The sequence below is a fragment of the Theropithecus gelada genome, chromosome 5 (genome assembly GCF_003255815.1).
Source record: "Theropithecus gelada isolate Dixy chromosome 5, Tgel_1.0, whole genome shotgun sequence".
Lineage (NCBI taxonomy): Eukaryota > Metazoa > Chordata > Mammalia > Primates > Cercopithecidae > Theropithecus > Theropithecus gelada.
Genome location: NC_037672.1, coordinates 8,228,535 through 8,254,585, shown reverse-complemented (window position 1 = coordinate 8,254,585; position 26,051 = coordinate 8,228,535).

The window sequence follows — 26,051 nt, the reverse complement described above, 5'->3', positions numbered from 1 at the left end:
GGTTTTGTTTAACCCTATATATGGTGACTTACTTTCCAACCTGACTGGTATATCATTACAAGACAAGGAAACAAAATATTTTACCCCAAAACATGTTTCTTTGCCATATTTTGAAATGGCCCTGCAAAGCTGTCCTTTATGGGGGGAAATTTGCATCTGTAAAGAATCTCTTTTAACACAGCTACATCTTTTTCTTCCAGACCCTCCCAATCCTGAAGAGATTAACTAAGATCTGAATAGGAAACATTTGTCATCTATTGTCTCTAAGGGCAGTCTTCAAAGAACTTTGGTCTCCACAATGTTTATCTTAACCTGAACACCCCCTTTCTATCAATCCCAGGTCTTTAGACAAACTCAACCAATTGTCAACCAGAAAATGTTTAAATTCACCAATAGCCTGGAAGCCCCTGCTTTGAGTTGTTCCACCTTTCTGGACCAAACCAATGTATTTCTTCAATGTATTTGATTGATGTCTACTGCCTCTCTAAAACCAAGCAATTTTTGGTTGGATAAAACCAAGCTGCACCCTGACCACCCTGGGCACATGCTCTCAGGACCCCCTGAAAGCTGTGTCATGGGCCATGGTCACTCATATTTGGCTCAGAATAAACCTCTTCAAATATTTTAGAGAGTTTGACTCTTTTGGTTGACACAGACAATAAGCATAAAGGGGTAAAAATGCTCCTTACTGTCTTCCCACCTAACCAGCATGAACACTGCATTGGCTGTTTTCCAGTTGCTCCTGTGTGCTCATTCATGCCCATAGATGCCTTCTTTGCTTGTTTTGATGTTAAGAACCACGTGTACTACACAGATTGTAAGCTGCCTTTTCACTTTATGACATATTGTGGACATCATTCCATGTCCATAATTATGAACTGACATCATTCTCTTTTATTTATTTATTTATTTTTGAGAGAGAGAGAGAGAGTCTTGCTTTGCTGCCCAGGCTGGAATGCAGTGGTGCGATCATGGCTCACTGCAGTCTCAAACTCCTGGGCTCAAACAATCCTCCCGCCTCAGCCTCCCAAGTAGCTGGGACCACAGGTGAGCGCCACCATGCTCGATGAATTTTTTTACTTTTTGTAGAGATGGGGTCTTACTATGTTGTCCAGGCTGATCTTGAACTCCTGGACTCAGGCAATCCTCCCGCCTCAGCCTCCCAAGTGGCTGGGACCACAGGTGAGTGCCACCATGCTCGATGAATTTTTTTACTTTTTGTAGAGATGGGGTTTTACTATGTTGCCCAGGCTGATCTTGAACTCCTGGACTCAGGCAATCCTCCCACCTCAGCCTCCTAAAGCGCTACCACATCCAGCAATATCAACATTTAATTTCCACCTCAGTCTACCAAAGTGCTGCCACACCCAGCAATATCAACGTTTCAAATTGCTGCATAGGAGTTCATTATTGCCAGTGCCTCCTTCCTTTCACACTCCCCTGCTGTTGGGTTTTTAGTTAGAGTGTGCAGATGGGAAGGATAGACACATATCTGCTGAGGAGTTTCAGCCTGAAACCAGTCAGTGTTAAATTGCTTTTCCTCGTGACTTTGTTTTCCTAGATACAAAATGGAAGGATTTGTATTTTTGATGTGATCAGAGCGACAACATGCTATAGAAATGAATGAGAGATGGCTGGATTATGAGTTCAAAGTTCTCAAGTGGGTTGTGTGTGTGTGTGTGTGTGTTGTTTGGTGATCTTTCCTTCATCAAGGACAATCAAAGAGGAAGCCGTTTGGAAGCATGTTGTTTCCTGTTGGGTAGGCTCTAGCGTTTGCTTGTGTTCCATCTCCAATGGGCAAGTGGGGAGAAAGGAGTCTCTGGATCCTGTATTTAAAGCTCAGCCACACCAACTAGCTGAACAAACCAGGGTGGGGGTGATTATCTGACCTGGTTTGCCTCCATTTCCCCATTGAATTAGTTTCCGGTGGCCGCTGCAACACATGACAACAATCTGGGGGTCATAAAACAATGGCGATTTATCCTCTCACAGTTCCAAAGGAAAGAAACCCAGAATCAAGGTGTCGGCAGGGCCGTGCTCCCCCTAAAACCTCCAAGGACAAATCCTCCCCAGCCTCTTCCAGCTCCCGTGGGTTGCTGGCATCCGTGGCACCCTTTGGCTTGTAGCTGAGTCAGTCTGATTTCTGTCTGTGTTGTCACATGGCCTTTTCCCCTCTGTGCTTCTCAGTGTCCAAATCACTTTTTTTTTTTTTTTTTTTTTTGAGATGAAGTCTTGCTCTGTCACCCAGGCTGGAGTACGGCAGCTCGATCTTGGCTCACTGTAACCTCTGCCTCCTGGGTTCAAGCTATTTTCCCGTCTCAGCCTCCCGCGTAGCTGGGGTTACAGGCGCCGACTGCCACACCCAGCTAATTTTTTGTATTTTTAGTAGAGACGGGGTTTAGTCATGTTGGTCAGGCTGGTCTCGAACTCCTGGCCTCAGGTAATCCACCCGCCTTGGCCTCCCAAAGTGCTAGTATTACAGGTGTGAGCCATGGCGCTCGCGTTTTTTTTTTTTTTTTTAATAAAGACACTAGTCATTGGCTTTAGGGCCTACCCTAATCTAGTGTGACTTCATTTTACCTCGAATACACCTACTAAGATGTTGTTTCCAAATAAGGTCACATTCTGAGGTCTGAGTGGACATAGATTTTGGAGGGACACTTAACCCCCAGTAACATTCTTTAGGAGGAAATATAATTTGGGGAATTCGTTAATACGCAGAAAACACTTAAAACAGCAACTGGCCCAATGAAATCCTCAAAAATGTTGGTCGATGCATGGTTGAGAACTTTGAAAGGGCTCACGAAAAAGCTACTGTGGAACTCGCCCCGGAAACTCACCTCCTGGCCAAGCATCCCCCCAGCCCCCACCCCCACCATACCTTTTGAGTCTTTATGTCTCATACACCAGAATATTAGGTTTTCCTCTTGCAAGCCTTCCATTAGAGAATGGTTTTCTGGTGAGTTGTTTATGCATGGAAAATGCATAAAAAATTTATAAAATAAACCCATTTACTTCCAGGCGAAAGTTAGCATTTTGCCCGGAGTGAATTTTTGTGGCTGAGCTATAAAATTCTGAAAATAAGTGTTTCTAACGAAACTGAGCTACCCTTTAATGAATATCACCGTCCTCCCTATAACAAAGAATGTACAATATTTGGCATGATGCACTCTGGAAAAATCGCTTAATATGTAATGTGAGTGATGGCTCTCTTTGTGAGCCAAGCTCTGTTTTCATTTTGTGGGAGTAATTCACCTCAACAAACATTTATTGGGCGCCTACTAAGTCCCAATCACCCTACTAGGCAGTGGGGATATAAAGCTACCCCCAACCCCAAAATGAGTGGGAGGGTCCTGTTTTGTAAACACGAATGAGCTCTTCAATGGGCACATGCTGGGCACTATGCTGGTGTTTTATGTACATTAACCCATATCATCCTAACAGGGTCCCCGGCAAGGGAGGCCCACTGTCTGTATCCCCATTTCCAGATGGGGCACAGAGGTCAAAGAAATTTGCCCACTGTGATGCAGCCAGCAAGTAGACAGTCAGGGTTCAAATCCAAGCAGTCCGTTGCAGAGTTCCTGTTCTTAACCGCTGTCCGGGACAGCAGCATCAGAGTCGCAGCTCAGGGAGGCGGATCCAGTGCTACCGGTGTGAGCACAGGGGCTGCGGAGGCACAGAGGAGCGGCACCTCCCGCACGTAGTCTAGGGGGTGCAGCGAAGGCTTCTTGGAGGGGTGGGTGTCCTTATGGAGAATTGGAGTGGGGGCTGGGAAGAGGAGAGGGGACAAGTGACACAGGCCCTGAGCTTCACAACAGCATGGCGTGTGTGTGCATGCGTGTGTGCTCGCGTGTGGTAGTTGTGGCAGGCTCCTGCATCGAGGGTGGGAGCGAATCAAGAGATGAATCCAGAGACGTGGGCAGACGTCAGTCTGAGGCACAGCGTGGGCGCTACCCAGTGGAACGCGAGAGGAGGGCAGGAAGGAAGGCCTGAGTCAGGGTTTTTAGGAGGAGCAGTAATTCAAACATTTCAGGACATGCCACCTGGAGGTTCTTTGCAGGGATGAGGGAAATAAAAGAAATATAGACGAGAAAAAATACAAATTACTATTTCAAAATTCCACCCAGCCTACTTTTTTTCCCTCTCTCATTAGATCTATTTGTGCCGTCTACTTAAGGGTGGAGGGTGGGAGGAGGGAGAGGAGCAGGAAATATTACTATTGGGTACTGCACAGAATTCCTGGGTGATGAAATAATCTGTACAACAAACCCCTGTGACATGAATTTACCTATGTAACAAACCTGCACATGTACCCCTGAAACCTAAAATAAAAGCTAAAAAACAAAAATGAAAATAAAAAGGCTACAGAGCATCGGAAAAAAAGAGATCTCTTTATGCCCATTTCATCTTTTAGCCCCCAAAGTCTGAGGTTTTCATGTTTTTTGTTGAATGTGGGATGTTCCTGCTGAAATAATAATAATAATAATATCAGCTGGGCACAATAGCTCTCACCTATAATTCCAGCACTTTGGGAGGCTGAGGTGAGAGGATCACTTGAGGCCAGGAGTTCAAGACCAGCCTGGGCAACCTAGCAAGACCCCATCTCTATTAAAACAAAAAAACAAAAAAACAAAAACTAGTCCCAGCTACTTAGGAGGCCAAGGAGGGAGGGTCAATTGGGCCCAGGAGTTTGAGGCTACAGTGAGATATAATGGCACCACTGCACTTCAGCCTGGGTGACAGAGTGAGACCCTGTCTCTAAATAAATATATGAATAAATGAATGAATGAATGAATGAATGAATGAATAAATAAACCAACACTTGCAAACACTTCTTATGGACTGAACATTGTTGCAAATATCTTATGTGTTTCAACTCATTTAATCCTCGCCAGGACTCCGCAAGGCGGGCACTAATGGTCTCCCCATTTTTAGATGGGAAAATCTGAGGCACAGAGAGTACCCCAGCATCACAGTGTGGGAGGGGTTGAGTTAGGATTTGAGTCCTGCCAATAGCTCCTTCGTTCAGCTCCATCATTGCTCCTAACGGAGTCTTCCCATAGGCAAGCCACACCATGCTTGGGTGTCACTGGCAGGATTCAGGTGTGCTGTGGACTGAATTTGTTCCCCACAAATTCCTATTCTGAAGCCTCAGCCCCCAATGTGATGGTATTAGGAAGTGGGCCTTTGGAAGGTGATCAGGTTTTAGATGAGGTCTTGAGGCTGGGGTCTCAGGATGGGATTAGGGAGCTTGCTCTGTCACCACCATGGGAGGACACAGCAAGAAGGCAGCCACCTGCAAGCCAGGAAGGGGTCCTCGCTGGGACCTGACCGTGCTGGTGCCCTGACCTTGGATTTCCACCTGCAGAATGGTGAGAAAATCAATTTCTATTGTTTAAGCTACTTGATCTGTGGTGTTTTGTTACGGTAGACAGAGCAGAATAAGACAAGGTGTTCCAAGACACTGAATCTAGTAGCCCTCAGAGTGGCTACTCTGATGCAAGCTCACTAGCTGCTTCTGGCTGGAGCAGCCTCCGTTGTGAACCCAGTGAGCCACTAGATACAATGTATGTGTGTGTGTGAGCCATAGCCAGATGAAGGCAATGCTTCCCTGTGTCCTGCTTTAGAATAAAGGGTGTTGTTAAACTCATGATAAATGGCACTTCCTGTTGGGGGTGTGACCTTGGGACAGATACTCAGGGGCCAAAATCCAGCTCTCCCCCTCCCAGGGCTCTGCGTAAACTTGGGCCTATTTAACTTCTCTGAACCTGGGTCCTCTCACCTGTAAAATGGGGGGTACTGATACTTATCTCTCAGCATTGATGTGACAATTACATGAGGTACTCTAGGTAAAGTGCCCAGCACCTAGTGAATGCCTAATAGGTGGTGGGGATTTACATTCATATGATACAATTTTCCCTTCAATACCCAGCTCTGGTGTCTCCTCACCTAGAAACCCTTCGTGGTTCTCTCTGCTCAGTCCCCTCTATGCCTCATGCACACGGTGATGGCCACGTCCCATATTTGGTTCTGCGTGACCTGCTGAGATATCCACCTGTCTGCCCAGTTGCACAGACAGATTCTTTAATATAAACAAGGGTGGGAGAAGGGCTGCAGCTATGTGCCAGGTAGAGGAAGGAAGGAAAGAAGGGCGTTTCAGAATGAGGTAGAGAGTTGTACCAGGCAGGAGTGACTGGGAGGAGAGGGGAAGCTGGTGGACAGGGGCGCCGGCTGGGTGGCGTAAACAAGGAGGTTTTAGGATGAGCAGGGCATGGGGAGCTGGGGCTTTGTCCTGAGGACATGCACACATACCCCTGTGGGGATTCAAGGGAAAGTGGTTTGTTCAGATTTCCTAATATGTAGACAGAAGCCGTGACTGCAGTGTGGAGATGGCCCACATGGGTGAATCTGGAGCCAGCGAGGCTAGGCAGGCTGTTAGGGTGATTATTGAGAGAAGCCTGATCCTATGGGGGCTGGCTGTGACCAATATGCCCCGGGGGCTGGGAGCACAACTGCCTGGCTGATGCAGAAAGTTCAGGTAGAGGATTAGGGTCGATAACTGCCCTCACTGGCAGGCAACAGGGGTCTCCAGGCTCCTCTCCATAGGACCCGACTCTTCTCTCCCCATCCCCAAAGGTGTGATGGGGAAGCGAGGGCTGGAATTTAGAGGCTTTCTTCCTTTTTTTTTTTTTTTTTTTTTTTTGTCCTGTGATCATTAGGGTTGCTGATAAGTGGGGATTATTAATTAAAGGGATAAAGCGTGTGCTTCCAAGGGTGATTACCATTACTGTAAATCAGACTTAATGGCTGCAGAAATTCATTAGGGATTCATTTCCTAATGATAACGAATTGGTTTGAGCAGATGTCAGACGCAGCCGTGACCATAATTCTAATGCCAGGTGCAGGGAGGGAAAAGTGTTATCCCTGCCCGAGCCTGGGGCTGGGACTGAGAAATCAGGGTGGCTTCTTGGAACTTTGGGCCTCAGTCATGAGTTTGGTGCCACAGCAGCCACTGGAACTTGGGCTTCTCTGTAAAAAAATTCCCGGCCTTCACTCTTGCTGTGTCCTCTTCTAGGAGCAACTTTCCTGCTACTACTTCCCTTGAACCTCACTTTTCTTGGAAGACTTCCCTGACTGCTCCCAGGTTGGGCCAGGGACCCATCTGAGCTCCTGAAGCACTGAGCACATTGTGATGGCACTGTCTTCCCCACCCGGACTCCCTTGGAGCCAGGCACTGGCTTAGTTCTATCTCCGTTTCCCCCGTGCCCAGTACATAGTTAGTGCTCCAGATGATGGGAGACTCAATGGAGAGACACATGAGTGGATGAATGTTTTGCTGAAGGCATCCAACGTGGCAGAACCTGCAGCAGCAAACTGATTCTCTTTGGAATTTGGAAGCCAGAGAGGAACAGCCTAGAATGGACAGGGTGGGCCCCCAGGTTGTCTGGAACACTGGGCCCCACTTCAATCTGGCCTGCCCAAGTGGACCTTGGTGAGCCCAGGTTCTTCTCCCAGGCACACAGATGCCTGGACTAGGCAGGGCTTGGGGCTCATGAAATTCACAGGAAATTAGCCAAGGCAGCAGGAGCTAAAGGACACCAAACCAGCTGCCAAGCGTGGGTTTCCTCCCCTGTGAAGTGGGATCTCAGTGGTCATTGTAAGGTCTAGATGAATTAATACACATCAAGAACTGGCACAGTGCTTGGCACAGAGGAAACAGTAAACAAATATTAGCCATTATTATGATTATTATAATTTTGCTGAACCGATGAGACAGAATTGCCAACTTTGTGACCAGGAGGAAGGTAGATAAGGATCCATGCTCAGGATGACAGACCAGGCTTTGGAAGGGTGCGGTGCCTATGGCTAGGAAGGGAAAAGGAGAAGAGAACAGCAAGTATATCCTAAGAGGTCAGGCCTCCTGGAAAGGGTAGGGTGTGCCGAGTCAATGCAGAAGGAAGGACAGACAGGCTGCCCAAGCCCTGCCCGGCTCATGCAGAGCCAAGTGGCCTAGAGAGGCTTAAAGATACGGCCTCCGCAGCCCTCCAGAGCAGCTGGATCAGGAAGACCAGTGTGGGTGGGGTCTTTACGCAAGCAGACAGAATAGTTATCCCCAACACGTGACATGGGTCTAGCCCCCACTGTGTCTGCTCGCTCCAGCCAAGTGCTTGCAGAGTAATTTTATTCCAGGTTTGGGTCCTTTTATGAATGAGGAACCAAGCTTGGCAAGGTTGAATGGCCTGCCTACAGGCACTTAGCCAAGACACAAGTCCCATCTGATAGCTTCCACACCGTCTGGAAACCTGACTGGCTGGGTTCAAAAAGGGAGAGGCCAGGCGCAGTGACTCACACCTGTAATCCCGGCCCTTTGGGAGGCCGAGGCAGGCAGATCACCTGAGGTCAGGATTTTGAAACCAGCCTGACCAACATGGTGAAACGCTATCTCTACTATAAATATAAGAATTAGGTGGGCATGGTGGCGTGCACCTGTAATCCCAGCTATTCAGAAAGCTGAGGCAGGAGAATCACTTGAGCCGGGGAGGCGGAGGTTGCAGTGAGCTGAGATGGCGCCACTGCACTCCAGCCTGGGTGACAGAGCAAGACTCTGTCAAAAAAAAAAAAAAAAAAAAAAAAAAAAGAGAGGGAGGGCTCCTCTCCAGACATCAGGCTAGTTTTGTGCATCCCAAAGGGAGGAAAGTCCGTTCTGATACTGTACTTCCTTTGCAAGACCTGGACTTAGTGTTCGGGTCCTTGGGGATTGCCAAAACCTCTTGAAAATGTAATCTGTAAGTATCTATTAACATTTAGAAGTACACATTCCCTTTGATCCAGCAATCCCACTTCTGGGACTCTGTCTTACAGAAATGAAAACCTAGAATGTAAGGACATAGGAATAGGATGTTTATTGCCACACTGTTAGTGGTGGCAAAAACCTGGAAGCAATCTGAAAGTCCATCGAAACTGGGAAGGTTGAATACGTTATGATACACGGCTTTTTGGAATATCAGTCTTTCCAAAATTAGATTTCTATATAATTATCTGGAGGGCTCTTCCTGACATGTTATTAAGTAAAACAAACACACAAATAACCAATAACCTCCCGGAGTTGGCCAGTAATATGAATTATACAATGCCGCTTAAAAAAAGACAAGCTTTAAAGTGTGTATTCTATTTTTATTTATGTATAGAAAAGAAGTGAAAGATATTTACAAACCCTCACAGTTGCTTGATTGAGAAGGGATGAAATAGTGTGGATAAGGCCGACATGCACACCACTGGTAGAGCGCTGAATGCTAAGACCCCATCCATCACTGTTTCCTTCTACTACTTAACGACTGTAAGAGTTGGTAAATATCCTAACCCCACAGAACCTCAGCTTCAACATCGGTCCAATGGAGCGAATCATCTGCCTACCTCATAAAGCCTCCCAATATTCACGTTTTACTGGGAAGACTTATCATTGCATCATCCGTTCATCCATTCATTTGTTCCATCAGCCCTGGCAGAGCAGCCACCATGGCCTGGCCGTGGGAATGGGCAGGGTGGTTTATAGATGGTGAAGATTTAGCCTGTGCCCCCTAGAAATTTGCAGATGTGCCTCCACTGACTCCAGAGGAGAGAGAGGGAGGGATGCTGTTGACTTTGAAATCAGAGAGGGCTTCCTGGAGGAGGTGATGTTTAAGCTGGAGCTTAAAGGAGGAGGGAGACTTCACCAGGTGGAGTGTGATAGACATATATATTCTGAGCCAAGGGAATAGTTGAGGGTGAGTATGGGGACTTGAGACATAAAAGTATTTTTTGAAATCTGGGAGTAGCTTGCTGTTGCTAGATTTTGGGTGACTGTGCATGACTGGAAATTATTAAGAATGGAGGCAGGAAGGACACTGGAGCCAGGTTGCACAGTGCCTGACACTCAAAATATGACTAAGAGAGAGAACACACAGGTAGCTGTCAAGAGCCGGCCACATCTTTTTTTTTTTTTTTTTTTTTTTTTTTTGAGACGGAGTCTCGCTCTGTCGCCCGGGCTGGAGTGCAGTGGCCGGATCTCAGCTCACTGCAAGCTCCGCCTCCCAGGTTCACGCCATTCTCCGGCCTCAGCCTCCTGAGTAGCTGGGACTACAGACGCCCGCCACCTCGCCCGGCTAGTTTTTTGTATTTCTTAATAGAGACGGGGTTTCACCATGTTAGCCAGGATGGTCTCGATCTCCTGACCTCGTGATCCGCCCGTCTCGGCCTCCCAAAGTGCTGGGATTACAGGCTTGAGCCACCGCGCCCGGCCGAGCCGGCCACATCTTAACTCAGTGATCTCACAACAGTTTTTTTTTTTTTTTTTTTTTTTTTTTTTTTTTTTTTTTAATGGGGGTCCCCTATTTTCCCCCGGGTGGGGGGGGGAGGCCGGATGNAAAAATTTTTTTTTAAAAGTTTTTTCCCTGGGGTTTTTTATTTTTTTTTTTTTTTTTTTTTTTTTTTTTTTTTTTGGGAGACAGAGTCTCACTCTGTCACCTAGGCTGGAGTGCAGTGGCACGATCTCAGCTCACTGCAACCTCCACCTCCTGGGCTCAAGCAATTCTCCTGCCTCAGCCTCCCAAGTAGCTAGGATTACAGGTGTGCACCATCACACCCAGCTAATTGTTGTATTTTTAGTAGAGACAGGGTTTCACCATGTTAGCCAGGCTGGTTTCTAACTCCTGACCTCAAGTGATCCACCTGCCTTGGCCTCCCAAAGTGCTGGAATTACAGGCGTGAGCCATCGTGTCCGGCTACATTTTGATGAATGAATATTTGTCCCATTGTACAGATGAGGAAATTCAGGCACAGAAATGTTAAGACACTTGCCAAAGGGCAATCGGCCAGCTAGTTGTAGAATGAGAATTCCAACCCAGGCAGGCGTGCTCCAGAGGATCTTTGGACATAATGTCCAACTGTCTATGTGCTGTTGAGGCTGCGCTATTCTCACGGATGGTCTTGACCAGAGATTTTGAGCCCCACAATGACAGCTGCTCTGTCTGTGTTTTTGGTGGCAAATCCAGCATCTACAGTGGAGCCAGATCCCCGGGAGAGACCTGCTGCATTCTTCAGACTTGGAAAAAATGAATGAACTTTGTGAGACAGGGAGAACTATGCCCATTTGACAGATGAGGAAACTAAGGCCTTGGATAACTAACCATCTGCCCAAAGTCTCCCAGGAGACTGCATGCCCAGGATTTCTCTACTTTCCCCATGCTGCTTCACAGGGCTCACAGCAACTCTGTAACATCAAAGGCGTTGCACCTTTCCAGATGGGGAAACTGGGGTCTGAGAAGTTAGGAGCCTGCCTGAGTTCTCATGGTTAAGTGGAAGGAGAGAATGGTCTCCTTTGGTGATGTTGGATCTGGCCTGATTCCTCAGGCACGTTGTTCTCGAGACACATCTGGATCTGGTTGGGGAAGGCCCCTCATGTGGAAGGCTTTCTTTCCGAGTGCCTTTTTATAGACTTGGAATGAAATTCTCCTGTGCCTTGCAGATCCCAGCTTGCTGCTTCAAAGATCATTTCTTCTCCGAACGGAAGACAGAGGTTTTTTGTTTATTTTCACAACAGCAGTAGAGACGGGTGTACCTCTCTTAGACATCTCCATTGCTGTTTGAAAATGAGTCTTTACGTGGTTGGGGGCAGGAAATAACAGTTGCAATGAGAGAAACATCGTGATATGTGCTTTAGCTGTGATCTCATTTAATGCTCCTGACATCTCTGCTGGGTAGGTATTATATCCCCATATGACAGAAGAGGAGATTGAAGTCCAGAGACAGTATGGTTCTTGCCCAAGAACAGATGCCGAGACAGTGATGGAGGCAGGCAGGCTGTGATGCTGGAATATGTCTTGCACCTAGCACCCTCCTTAGCTGTTTCCTGTGCGGCTGCTCTCTGGGTCCAAGATGCTTTCCTCCTCTCTTCTGGTCCACTTCACATTCTAGTCCCTGAGCCTCAGATCTTGCCCTCTCCCCAAAGCCTTCCCCTCGCTGCCTCCACATGTATAATTTCCCAAACTATACATCTCCTTAGCCATTCTCCTGCTTAAAACGCCAATGAGTCTCCAAAAGCCTTGGAAGGAAATCCAGCTCATCAGCTCCACTTCTTCTCTGTGCCATTGGAGCTTCTTAAAAATAAGCTTTCATAGGAGTCTCCTTTTAGAGAGAGGACTTTGTGACAGAACAGATCATGAGATAGAACAATAAAAATTGGCCAGGTGTGGTGGCTCATGCCTGTAATCCCAGCACTTTGGAAGGCCGAGGTGGGTGGATCACCTGAGGTCAGGAATTTGACACCAGCCTGGCCAACATGGTGAAACGCTGTCTCTACTAAAAATACAAAAAATTAGCTAGGCGTGGTGGCAGGCACCTGTAATCCCAGTTACTCGGAGGCTGAGGCAGGAGAATCACTTGAACCTGGGAGGTGGAGGTTGCGGTGAGCCAAGATCGTCCCATTACACTCCAGCCTGGGCAACAAGAGCAAAACTCCGTATCAAAAAAAAAAAAAAATACAATAATTAGTCAGGCATGGCGGCGTGGCGTACATGTGTAGTCCCAGATACTCGGGAGGCTGAGGCAGGGGAATCACTTGAACCCGGGAGACAGGTGGCAGTGAGCCGAGATCGCACTTCTGTACTCCAGGCTGGGTGACACAGTGAGACTCTGTCTTAAAAAAAATCCAAGAAAGTAAGATAAAACAATACTAATAACAAGCAGAATGGTATCACAGATTCATACCCCGCTCCTCAAACAGGTGAAGAAAATGAAGCTTCTACATTTCCTATAAATGGCTTAACCTATGCTGCTGGGTAGCTGTGGAAAGGGAGAGGGACGTACAATTTGATAGTCATGATAGCTCAGTCCCTCCCTCAATTCCTTGTCTCCTTAGTCTCTGTCAGCTACGTGCTCAGATGTGCAGAGTTCTCCTCCTCTCTAAGATGGCAGCCACAAGGATTGGGGGAAGACACGGAGCAGTATCTGGGCATGCAGGTTGTTGGGCTGTCCCTGGATCTTCTTAACTCTGCTCTGGCATGTCCGGTTTGGTATGACTTGGCTCCTGGGCCCCTGTGTGGAGTCCCGTGAGAGGCAGCAGAGTCCAACCGGCCTTTTGGGGTATCATCAGGACTCTCATTGCAAATAGTCTTGGCCATTTGTTCCTGCTCTCAAAGTCCCTGAATTCCATGGCTCTATCCTTCTGACTTGGACCCTGTTGATCCCCTGGTCCCCTGCACGTGGGAACCTGCATCCTCATTGATCATGGAGAATGAGCAGCACCTCCTCAGGGCCAGCGTCTAGACGTTCTCTTTGCTGATGCCGTGCTATTGCTTTTGGCCATATATTGGATGTTGCACCAAATGCAATGTGCAGCTTCTCCTAGAGGCTTGGAGTCTCCTCTGGCTCTGTATGAGCAAGCAGCTCATAAGCCTAATGCTCTCTAGTTTTCTCAAAATTATTTACATACTTTTACCTCAAGGTCATGGACACGTCCTGTCCTACCTCCTTCTTCCTCCTCTTAGAGAGCCAGATGGGTTTCATCTTACTCCCCTTCCTGTCTAGCAAGAACTTCTAGGTCAAGCCCTCTTCTTCTTCTCCTATTCCCTGAGGCTCTAAAGCAGGGTGGCTTTCAGGCAACAATATTTGCAATACAGTGGAGAGGATAAAAAACACATCTGTACGATACATCCAAATTTTATTCATGTTATAGTAAATGAGATGAAGCCTTGAGCTTCTCAGTAGCCATGTAAGGCTTAAATATGAGGGAACAGGGGCTCATAGAAGTGAAATGACCTCTCAAAGATGCACAAAGAATTAGGAAAGAGTCTTTATTCAACCCCGGAACCCTGACTTTCAGGTCAGGACCTGTCCCACTAGACAATGACAAAGCCATGGGGAGCGGCGTGGAAAGCGTGAGCTTTGGAGTCACGCTTGGGTGTGAATCCTGGTCACCCCGGTTCTGGTAGAGACCTCAAAAAAGTTACCTAGCTTCATTAAGCCTGTTTCTTCAGCCAAAAATTAATGGTGTTAATACTTATCTCTCAGGATTGGGGTCACAAATACATAGAACGACATAAAGTACATAGTACATCAATCAGTTAGGATGCCTTTGGCTATAGGTAAAAGAACAGCCTTCCTCAACTGGCTTAACCAACAATTAACCTATTATCTTACATAAAAGGGAGTCTAGAAGTAGGGATGTTCCAGATTTGGCTAATCCAGCAACTCAACCATGTCAACACAGACCGAGTTTTCTCCATCTTGCTTCTTCACCATCCTCAGTGCTTTCATGGGCTCCCTTTATGCTTGCAAGATGGCAGCTGCAGCTCCAGACATCAGCCTCTCACATACCTATGTTCAGAAGCAGAGGAAGGACATTTCTCCCTTGCGCATTTCTACTGAAGACTAAATGTTTTCCACTTGGCCCCTATCAGCCTTCCCCTCAAGTTTTATTTACTAGAACAGGTAACATGTTCTGGGTATCTGTAGATGGGTCATTTAAAAATCATTCCAAAATTTAGTGACTTATAACCACAATGATGATTTATTTTGCTTACAAATTTGCAATTTGGGCAGGTGTCAGCAAGGACAACTTGATTTTGCTCCATTTCTAAGCTGGGGTGATTCCGCTGGGAGCTGGAGGAGGGTCTGATTTCAATGGCTCATTTGCATCCCTGGCAAGCTGGTGCTGGCTCTTGGCTGGGAGCTCAGTTAGGGCGGTGGGCCAAGGGCTTGGTTCCTCTCCGTGTGTACCTCTCCACAGGCTGCCTGGGCTTCCTCACAGTATGGTAGCTGTGTTCCAAGAAGTATCCCAAGAGAACCAGGTGGAGGCTGTGCTCCCTTTTATGATGTAACTTCAGAAGTCACATTGAATTCTTACTTCCACACTGTCTGGAAACCTGACTGACTGGTTTCAGAAAGGCTTGTGTCTATGGACACAAGCCTACTCAAATTCAAAGGGAGATGACCTAGACTCATCCTGTCAATGGGAGGTATGTCAAAGTCACATAGTTGAAGAGCATGTAGGATGGATATCTACTGGTATGATCATTTTTGGAGAACACAGTCTGCCACATATGCTTCCCTCTTAACAAATTAATAACAAGGAGGATGAGCTCACCATGTGTAACTCAGACCTATCTGCCTATCTGGATTTACCAGAGTAATGGTGGTTAGGGCCTTGGAAGAAATGGAAAATGGCTGTTAGGCAATCCAAAGTATTTGCCTGTAAAGCTGCTCAGCAAATGATAATGTTATTATCATTGGTCATCTAGCTCTAAAACCAGGCGAATATGTATTGAGAATCCTGTGCAGCTAGTTAGAGCAGAAATGTCCTCCAGAAAGAGTGTCTTTCTTTTTTTGAGATGGAGTCTCACTTTGTTGCCCAAATTGGAGTGCAGTGGCACGATCTCAGCTCACTGAAACCTCCGCCTCCAGGATTCAAGTGATTCTTATGCCTCAGCCTCCCGATTAGCTGGGACTACAGGCATGTGCCACCACACCCAGATAATTTTTGTATTTTTAGTAGAGACAGGGTTTCACCATGTTGGCCAGACGGGGTTCGAACTCCTGACCTCAAGTGATCCACCCGCCTCAGTCTCCCAAAAGTGCTAGGATTACAGGCGTGAGCCGCTGTGCCTGGCCCCAAAAAGTTTCTTCAGAGCAGCTGTACATGCTAAGTTTACTCTTCTCCTGCAGTTCCCTGCCCCATTATGAGCTATCTTCATGGCTTGACTTTCCCTCATGCCTGAGGGCTAATGTTTTATTGGTATGGGACATTCTAGCTTGACAAGTTAGTGACCAGTAGAGGCTGTTCTGAGGCAGCTGCTGCCATTGTTCTTTCATGGCTGTCTATTTTTCTTGTAGCTGTTTTCTGGTGTTAGAAAATTGGATTAAGCTTCAATCGCATTTCCTCCTAAACATAAAAGTCCAAAATTAGTAGCACATTTCTAACAGATCTCACTTAAAGCCACATCAAATTAAATACGGCCTTTTAAGATGGGCCCTCCTGTATGTGTGTGTATATATGTGTATATATGTGTGTGTGTGTGTGTATGTGCATATATGTATGGTGCCGCACGGATTGGAAAAGTTTAGAAAGTGAGGTAAGTTTGTAAATACTGGAAAGCTCAAAATTATTTTGACCTTGTGATATTTGAACCATATTCTTGTAAATTGTATTCAACTTGGAATTGCCATCTTATGGATTTGCAGCCCTAAACCCCTGCATATTGCTTTGGAATTTCATTACAAGCTCTTTTGATGATGTTCTGTTTCTATAAACCTTGATGTTATCTGAGCTTGCATAGGATCAAAAGGTATTGAGGGCAGAAGCCCCCTTTGAGAGCTCCTATTTAGCCCCCAGAACCCACTCAATTTAGACGTGGACAAACTGAGGCTCAAGATGGTGAAATTAATTTATCTAAGTCACACAGGGTGGTGGTGTTTTGGCTGGTTGTTGAATTCAAGGCTTCTGATAGCAGAATGGGGGGGGACTGGAGTGCAAGCATGCTTTGAAGGTATATAGGAAGGTCTGAATTCCACACCGACCTACCTTCCTTACTAGCTGTGTGACCTTGGCTGGGTTGCTAATCTCTTTGCACCTCAGTTTCCTTTGCCCCTGCAAAGTGGAGACAAATGTCCTTATCTCAGGGTGGTTGCAAGAGTTAAATGAGATACATGTGAGGCACAGAGGCCAAAGCCAGGCTCCTAGAAGGTGCCTGTCTTAGTCCATGTGGGCTGCTATAACAAAAATACTGTAGAGTGGATGGCTTATAAACAACAGAAATTTATTTCACACAGTTCTGGAGGCTGGGAAATCCAAGATCAGGGTGCTGGAAGATTTGGTGTCTGGTGAGGGCTCACTTCTTGGTTTATAGATGGCACCTTCTCACTGTGTTCTCACATGGCAGAAGGGGCAAGGGAGCTCTCTGGAGTGTCTTTTTTATAAGAGCATTGATCCTCCTCATGAAGGCACCACCCTCATGAGCTAATAATCCCCCAAAGGCCCCACTTCCTTATACTATCACCTTGGGGGTTAGGATTTCAGCATATGAATTTTAGGGAGATACAAACATTCAGGCCATAGCAGTGTCTAATTCCTGTTCTTTCCATTCTCCTAATGACTCCTTATCCAGTGTGTATTCCAATAAAATAGGCTTGGGGGTGAGGAGAAGAGGTAGGGGTGGACCCAGCAGTAGTAGGGTGTGGGAATGTTTTGTTTTTTTTTTTTCTGAGATGGAGTCTCGCTCTGTTGCCCAGGCTGGAGTGCAGTGACACAGTCTCGGCTCACTGCAACCTCCACCTTCTGGGTTCAAGTGATTCTCCTGCCTCAGCCTCCTGAGTAACTGGGATTACAGGCACCTGCTACCACGCCTGGCTAATTTTTTGTATTTTTAGTAGAGACGGGGTTTCACCATGTTGACCAGGCTGGTCTCGAACTCCTGACCTCAGGTGATCCGCCCGCCTCGGCCTCCCAAAGTGCTGGGATTACAGGTGTGACCCACCATGCCCACCCTGGGGGTTGGAATGTTGAATGGGAGAAGGTGATGATTTATTTAGTTGGCCAAAGACCAGATTCTTAGTTTCAAGTGCTCAAGAAAAAGTAAGAGGTTCTGGAAGGTGGGTGTCACAACGATGATTGCACATTCAGGTATCAAAGCCCTGGCAGGCGGGGAGAATAAGAGGGTACCCCTCTGTGCCTTGGCCCATGGGAAATCTTTGACTCTATTCATTTGTCAAGATCAACTCAAACATCACATTCCTAAGAAGTCCTTTTATCCTTTCTCCTTTGTGCATCTTGGGCATTGTGCACTGAATTAGGGACTATGGTTGACTCCCTGCAACAGAAATATTACTGGAGGACCTTAACTAAATTTTTGTTTCTTCATATAACAAGAAGTCTAGAAATGGGAAGACCTGGCTGCCATAGCAACTCAGTGGTGCTCCCAGAGGCTCAGGCTCCCTCTGTCTTTCTGTTCCACCGTCGGTAGTACAGAGCACCCATCAACATGGTTGCTTCCTCGTTACATGATGCATGTTTCACCCCAAGTTTTCCATTTGAGTTCTAGGAAAAGGAAGAAGAAAGTAATAGTAAAAACAATATAAAAGCTTTTCTAAAAATCCCTAGCAAGCTCTACTTACATGTAATCATAGATTTAAGATAACCACCACCCTCACTGAGAGGGAAGGCCTATGTCCTCTCCCTTTGAATGCGGGTAGGGTCTTTGACTGCCTACCAATAGAATATAGCAGAAGTGATGCTCTGCTGTTTTCTAGGTCCAGGCTTTGAGAAAATGGCAGCTTCCAATTCTTCTTAGAATCCTTGCTCTTGAAACCTAGTCACTATACTGTCAGGAAGTCCAAGTTATCCAGTGGAGAAGCCCATGTGGAGAGGTACTGAAACCCCCAGACTACAGTTTCTACCCTACAGCCAGCCACAGGAGTGAACCACCTTGGAAATGGATCTTCTAGATGAGCTGCCCCAGTTGATGCCATTGTAGGGCTAAGTGAGCCATCCCAGCTGAGCCTTGCCCATATTCAGGTTTGTAAAGTAAATTACAAACTGCTTTAGGTGATTTGCTGTTTAAAATGAATAGGTTTTGGATTGCTTTGTTGCATTGTAACAGATAATCAGGACTTATGCCATTGTCCATAAGTGTGTCATATGGTGACCTCTAACTGCAGAAAGATGCTGGGGAACATAGAATTTTAGCAAACGCGTTGACATCCAAAACGAAAAATCAGAGCTCTCTTAGTAAAGAAAAAGAAACAGATAGAAAGTAGGCAGCCAGCATTGCTCACTGGTACCTGTAATTTTTTATCCTCTTCATTATTGACGTGTCTTTCATCCTCTTTGCTGCTGTCTCCATTAAAAAAAAAAAAGTTGTTTACCCCATAAAAAATTTAGCATGCACTCCATGTATTTGTTTGTCTAGGAATTATATATTTATATCTACAAATATATTACAAATATTAAAAACCTTACACAAAAATGGAAACTTCAAAGCTAGGCATGGTGATATGTGTCTGTAGTTTAAATAATCAAGAAGCTGAGGGAGGAGGATTGCTTGAACCCAGGAATTTGAAGCTGCAGTGCATTGTGACTGAGTCCGATAATAGCCACTGCACTCCAGCCTGGGCAACATGAGACACTGATATAGTTTGGCTGTGTTCCCACCCAAATCTCGCCTTGAATTGTAATAATCCCCACAAGTCAAGGGTGGGGCCAGGTGGAGATAATTGAATCATGGGGGCAGTTTCCCTTGTGCTGTTCTCATGGTAGTGAATAAGTCTCATGAGATCTGATGGTTTCATAAAGGGAAGCTCCCCTGCACATGGCCTCCTGCTTGCCACCATGCCTTTGCCCTTCCTTTGCCTTCTGCCATGATTGTGAGGCCTCCCCAGCTATGTGGAACTGAGTCCATTAAACCTCTTTTTCTAAATAAATTACCCAGTCTCGGAGGTGTCTTTTTTTTTTTTTTTTTTTTTTTTTTTTTTTTTTTTTGAGACTGAGTCTGGCTCTGTCGCCCAGGCTGGAGTGCGGTGGTGGCCGGATCTCAGCTCACTGCAAGCTCCGCCTCCCGGGTTCACGCCATTCTCCTGCCTCAGCCTCCCAAGTAGCTGGGACCACAGGCGCCCGCCACTTCGCCCGGCTAGTTTTTGTATTTTTTAGTAGAGACGGGGTTTCACCGTGTTAGCCAGGATGGTCTCGATCTCCTGACCTCGTGATCCGCCCGTCTCGGCCTCCCAAAGTGCTGGGATTACAGGCTTGAGCCACCGCGCCCGGCCTTAGAGGTGTCTTTATTAGCAGTGTAAAAATGGATGAATACAGACACCATCTCTAAACAATTTGATTAGTTAATTTAAAAATAACTGTTGAATTCAAGGCTTCTGATAGCAGAATGGGGGACTGGAGTGCAAGCATGCTTTGAAAGTACACAGGCAGGTCTGAATTCCACACCGACCTACCTTCCTTACTAGCTGTGTGACCTTGGCTGGGTTGCTAATCTCTTTGCACCTCAGTTCCCTCTGCCCCTGCAAAGTGGGGACTTTGGTGACTCACGCCTGTAATCCCAGCATGTTGGGATGCCAAGGCAAGTAGATCGCTTGAGCCCAGGAGCTCGAGACCAGCCTGGCAACATGGTGAAACCCCGCCTCTACAAAAAATACCAAAAAATGAGCTGGGCTTGGTAGTGCGTGCCTGTAGTCCCAGCTACTCAGGAGGCTGAGGTGGGAGGATCACCTGAGCCCTGGACATCGAGGCTGCAGAGAGCTGAAATTGTGCCACTGCATGCCAGCCTGGGTGACAGAGTGAGACCCTATCTCAAAAACACAAACGATAATAATAATGATAATGATAAATAAAAACTTCAAAAAGAATTGTAAAAGATATTTTAAAAGATTTAAAATATTCTTTCATTGTATTTGTTCACAGTACTAAGACAAAAATTATTAATAATGTTTTGGGTATTTTCACATAATCTTGAATATCTCCAGACACAATATGTAATACTTTATGGAGGGATCATTGGTAATGTTAGTGGTGTTGCTAATATTGTTAATGTTAGAGGTGAATTATATTGAACTCTTTTCTCAATGAGCCCTCTCTCTCTCAGTTTCTCTCTCTCTCTCTCTCTTTCTGTCTCTCTCTCTCTCGTTGACTCCCATTGCCTCTGATTAGATTCTCAGGGGTTTTACCTAAAGGATGACAATGAACTCATATCTGGAGGACAAATGACAAATCTGCTGTTTTCTTGTTCTCTCAGGCTTCCATGTTTATAATTGTCTTCAATCCATGGCTTCTTTGCAGGAATTCTGTTCATCTGTGGCTCCACAATGAGAGTTCGTGTGACTAACTAGACAATATAAAGTTGCAATTCCTCTTCACAGAGCACAGACAGCCACAGAGAACCGAGCAGGACGCAGGGCACCATCACCTGCTGGGTTCCCCAGACTGTGTGAGGAACTCTCACTCTTCCCATCTGTATTAGTTTGTTTTCATGCTGCTAAGAAGGACATACCCGAGACTGGGTAATTTACAAAGGAAAGAGGTTTAATGGACTCACAGCTCCATGCAGCTGGGGAGGCCTCACAATCACGGCAGAAGGTGAAAGGCATGCGTTACATGGAGACAGACCAGAGAGAGAATGAGAACCAAGCAAAAGGGGAAACCCCTTATAAAACCATCAGATCTCGTGAGACTTATTCACTACCATGAGAACACTATGGGGGAAACTGCCCCCAAGATTCAATTATCTGCCACCAGGTCCCTCCCACAACATGTGGGAACGATGGGAGCTACAATTTAAGATGAGATTTGGGTGGGGACACAGCCAAACCACATCACCGTCAGATGCTCTCAAATGCCCACCAGACATAGTGTGCTCCTGGGCACCAGGGTTGACCTTCATAATAAATACAGCATGACTCAATTTCCTAACTCCTGCTACTTACCTGATACAAATGAATATAAGCAGAGACTTAAGGGCTTCCCTACACCCAGCGCATCATCTTGCCTGTCCCTGGCATGCATTTTCCCCAACTTTGGAGACCACTGGCCTCTTAGATTATGAGCTACTTGTGGGCAAAATGCACGTCACAATCATCTTGGTCCCTACTGGGACTGTTCTGGCACCCAGAAGGGGCTCACTCAGTGTTTGCCGGACACACGAATGAAAGAATAGATGACCAGGATCAGTCCATGAGCAGTCCTAGGGCAGGACCCAAGCTCTAGGGTGGGGCTCAGGGGTGACATTCTGGAACTGGGAGGGCGAGCTGAGAGTGGGGACCTGGGAGCTCGCTAGAGCCAAGGACACGGAGGACCTACTGAATCTCTTCCCACTTAGCTGCTTTATCTGTAACTGGGAATCATCATGGTAATACGCACCACACCTCTTGTCCAGAGAGTCCAGGAAACAACTTACAGGAGAGTGAATGAGGAGCTTTCTGGGCCCTGACCCTGTATGTGCTCAATAAACATTTGCTCCTTCCCCTGGGAAAATGAAATAAAATAGAGTGGCAAGGCCAGTGCCTGGAGGCAGCTACAGTGTGTCTTAGTGTCCTTGGCTGCTGTAACAGATGACCACAGATGTACTGGAGGTCAGAAGTCTCATGTGGCTCTCAATAGGCTACAGTCAAACTGTCAGCAGGACTGGTTCCTTCTGGCTCTTGCCTGTTCCAGCTTCTAGAGGCCGCCTGCATTCCTTGCCTTCTGGCTCCTTCATCTTCAAAGCCAGCAATTGTATCATTCCAACCACTGTTTCTATTTTTATGTCTCCTTTTTCTGACTTTAACCCTCTGTCTTCCTGTGATAAGTATCCTTGTAACCACTTTGGGCTCATCCAGATAATCCAGGATAATCTTCCCATCGCAAGATTCTTAATTGAATCACATCCGTAAAGTCCCTTTTGCCAATCAAAAGTTCCAGGGATAAGGACGTGGACATCTTTGGGGTGGTGGTGGTGGTATGCTATTGTTCAGCCGATCACAGCGAACAACCAATCCGATTTGCCTGGGATGGCCAGACTGATTAATTTAATTTATAGATCATCTATAAATTTTCACTCTGTCACCCAGGCTGGAGTGCAGTGGCGTGATCATCGCCCACTGCAGCCTCGCCCTCCTGAGCTCAAGCCATCCTCCTACTTTAGCCTCCTGAGTAGTTGGGCCTACAGGTGCGAGCCACTGCACCCAGCTATTTTTTTTTTTTTTTTTTTTTTTGAGATGGAGTCCTGCTGTATTGCCCAGGCTGGAGTGCAGTGGCGCAATCTCAGCTCACTGCAACCTCCACCTCCTGGGTTCAAGCGATTCTCCTGCCTCAGCCTCCAGAGTAGCTGGGATTACAGGCATGTGTCACCACACCTGGCTAATTTTTGTATTTTTAGTAGAGATGCGGTTTCACCAGGCTGTTCTGGAACTCCTGACCTCAGGTAATCCACCCACCTCGGCCTCCCAAAGTGCTGGGATTATAGGCATGAGTCACCGTGCCTGGCCCACCCAGCTAATGTTTAAACTTTTTGTAGAGATGGGATCTCACTGTGTTGCCCAGGCTGGTGGGCTCAAGCAACCCTCCCATCTCAGCCTCCCAAGTGTTAGGATTACAAGCATGAGCCACTATGCACAGCCTGGGGCTGCCATTTGAACACTGAAAGTCCTATGTGCTGGAAAACCCCTCAGTCCCATGCATACTGGACCCATGGGTCTTGCTAGCAGGCAGCATAACATTAGTGGCTAACAGAATGGGCTGTGAAATTAGAGACCTGGGTTAGAACCTCCCTCCAGCCACTAACTGGGTGTGGTGCCTGGTGCAAGTTGCTGTAGCCTCAGTTTCTTCCTCTGAAAAGTGGGAATGATAACAGCACCTACTGCAGAAGGTTGATGGGAGCTTGAAATATGAAAATGTATGTAATGGTGACACACACAAGAGTAGCAGCTATTACTGTTTTTATATGGAGAGGTCTACTGGGGTGCTATGGAGCCCAGAGGAGCTGCTCCCAGCCACATTCCCTAACCCCCCTCAGACCTGAGTCTCCTTTCTCCTTTCCCCTTCAGCCCCAGCCCAGCCCAGCATGGCCCTGGCTCCCCTGTCACCTCTTTCCCCATGGCCCATGCTAGGGCCTGTGCTCAGTGAGGGCTGGACACTCTGTGAGCATGGCCAGGTTCTGGTGGCCCCAGAAGACTCCTGGCAGAGAAGAAGGGCTGCAGGAGGTGAATCAGCTCCACTGTGTTGTGCTCGGACCTGCTCCTGGGCTGCTCATGGGGGCGGGTAGGTGGGTGGGGTCTTCCTGAGTTGTGAGCCCACCAGGCCCCTCAGCCAGCAGTTGTGGGTGTGGCCAGCAGCCTTTGCAAAGCTTCTAGCAAGAAGGAATCTTCCTGGGCATCCTCCCTGCTTCCCTCCTAAAGGAAACAACACAAGGATAGAGCTCCCCACACCCACGTGTCCAAACACAACAGCTTATTGAAGTTTATTGTGAAGTCAGTGTATTGTACTTTGTGCTGTTTTGCTGATTGGTATTTGTTTAGCTGACAGATGTACTCTGCATGAACGAGTCAAGGGTGTTTCCATCCCTGTTGGTTCATCGGGGGGGGCTGTAGAATCTGGGGCCAGTGGGATCTTCACCTTGGAGGAGCAGGAGCTTGAATCAGATAATTCTGCTGGTGCCTTGTGCGTGTATCTTATCTGAATTTTACTTCCTGCCTTGACATTTGGAAGTGCTGAGCAGTCCGGAGATGGCTCCCTGCATTAGAGTCCCTGTGCCTTGTCAAGCCTTAGAAATGCGGGTTTGCCTTGATGGAACAGATGGATTTCATGATGCACTGTCTGATGTATTCAGACCCGTAGTGTAGGGTGCCCAGGGCTGTGGGGTATAATGGGGGAGCCTGGGAGAGCATAAGCTCCTGAGGTTCCCTCTTGGCCTGCACTGAGTTAGCTGCTGGGCCAGGATGGTGAACAGACAGACCCAGCAGCTGCCCTCCTAGAGCTGACAGTCTAGCAGGCAGACCCCCTGATTGCAGAGTTACGCAAATAATTGAATAAAAATCACAAGTGTGGAAAAGCACAGAGCAAGAGAATAGGCCTGGGGCTGGATGATGTATCTCTGGTCTCAGCAGGCTGACAGTCCCCTACCCAGCTTCACTCGTGGTGCTCGTGGCATACCCACTCTCTCCCCGCCAGGCTGAGCAGCTTCTCATTCGCTGAAGAGATCAGCCATGTCTTTGCTTGGGCTTTTCTCATTTCCTGATAAACTACTCATCCTGCAAAATTCAACCCAGGTCTCACTCCCTCCAGGAAGACCTCCCTGCCCTCCTGCTGGCCCTACACTTTAGTTATTCCCTCCCCTTAGTGACCTGCCATTGCCCTACTCACACCTTATTTTAATTTACCACATTTGTTTTTAGAGTGAATTTTATTGCAATGTCATTCACACAACATAAAATTTATCATTTTAAAGTATTCAAGTCAGTAGTTCTAAGTACATTCACCATATTGTGTAATAACCATTCCCACTAAATCAGAACATTTTCATTACCTCCAAAAGAACTCCCACGCCTAGGCCGGGCGCGGTGGCTCAAGCCTGTAATCCCAGCACTTTGGGAGGCCGAGACGGGTGGATCACGAGGTCAGAAGATCGAGACCATCCTGGCGAACACGTCTCTACTAAAAAATACAAAAAACTAGCCGGGCGAGATGGCGGGCGCCTGTGGTCCCAGTTACTTGGGAGGCTGAGGCAGGAGAACGGCGTAAACCCGGGAGGCAGAGCTTGCAGTGAGCTGAGATCCGGCCACTGCACTCCAGCCCGGGCAACAGAGCGAGACTCCGTCTCAAAAAAAAAAAAAAAAAAAAAAAAAAAAAGAACTCCCATGCCTATCAGCAGCCCCTCCCAATTTCCTCCTCCTCCAGCCCCAGACAACCATAAATCTGCTTTTGTCTCTCTAGATTTGCCTATTTTGGACATTTTATATTAATGGAATCATACAATGTGGGATGTTTTGTATCTGGCTTCTTTCACTTAGCATAACATTTCCAAGGTTCACCCTCACTGTAGCATGGGTCAGTGTTTCATTCCTTTTTGTGGCTGAATCATATTCCATTGTATGGATGTATCTCATGTTATTTACCCATTCATCCATTGATGGATGTTAGATTGTTTCCACTTTTTGGCTATTACAAATAATATTGCTATGAATATTCACATGGAAGTTTTTGCATCGATATATGTGATATGGTTTTGATGTTTGTCCCCTCCAAACTTCACATTGAAATGTAATTTCTTTTTTTTTTTTTTTTTTTTTTTTTTGAGACGGGGTCTCGCTCTGTCACCCAGGCTGGAGTGCAGTGGCCGGATCTCAGCTCACTGCAAGCTCCGCCTCCCGGGTTCACGCCATTCTCCTGCCTCAGCCTCCCGAGTAGCTGGGACTACAGGCGCCCGCCACCTCGCCCGGCTAGTTTTTTTGTATTTTTTAGTAGAGACGGGGTTTCACCGTGTTAGCCAGGATGGTCTCGATCTCCTGACCTCGTGATCCGCCCGTCTCGGCCTCCCAAAGTGCTG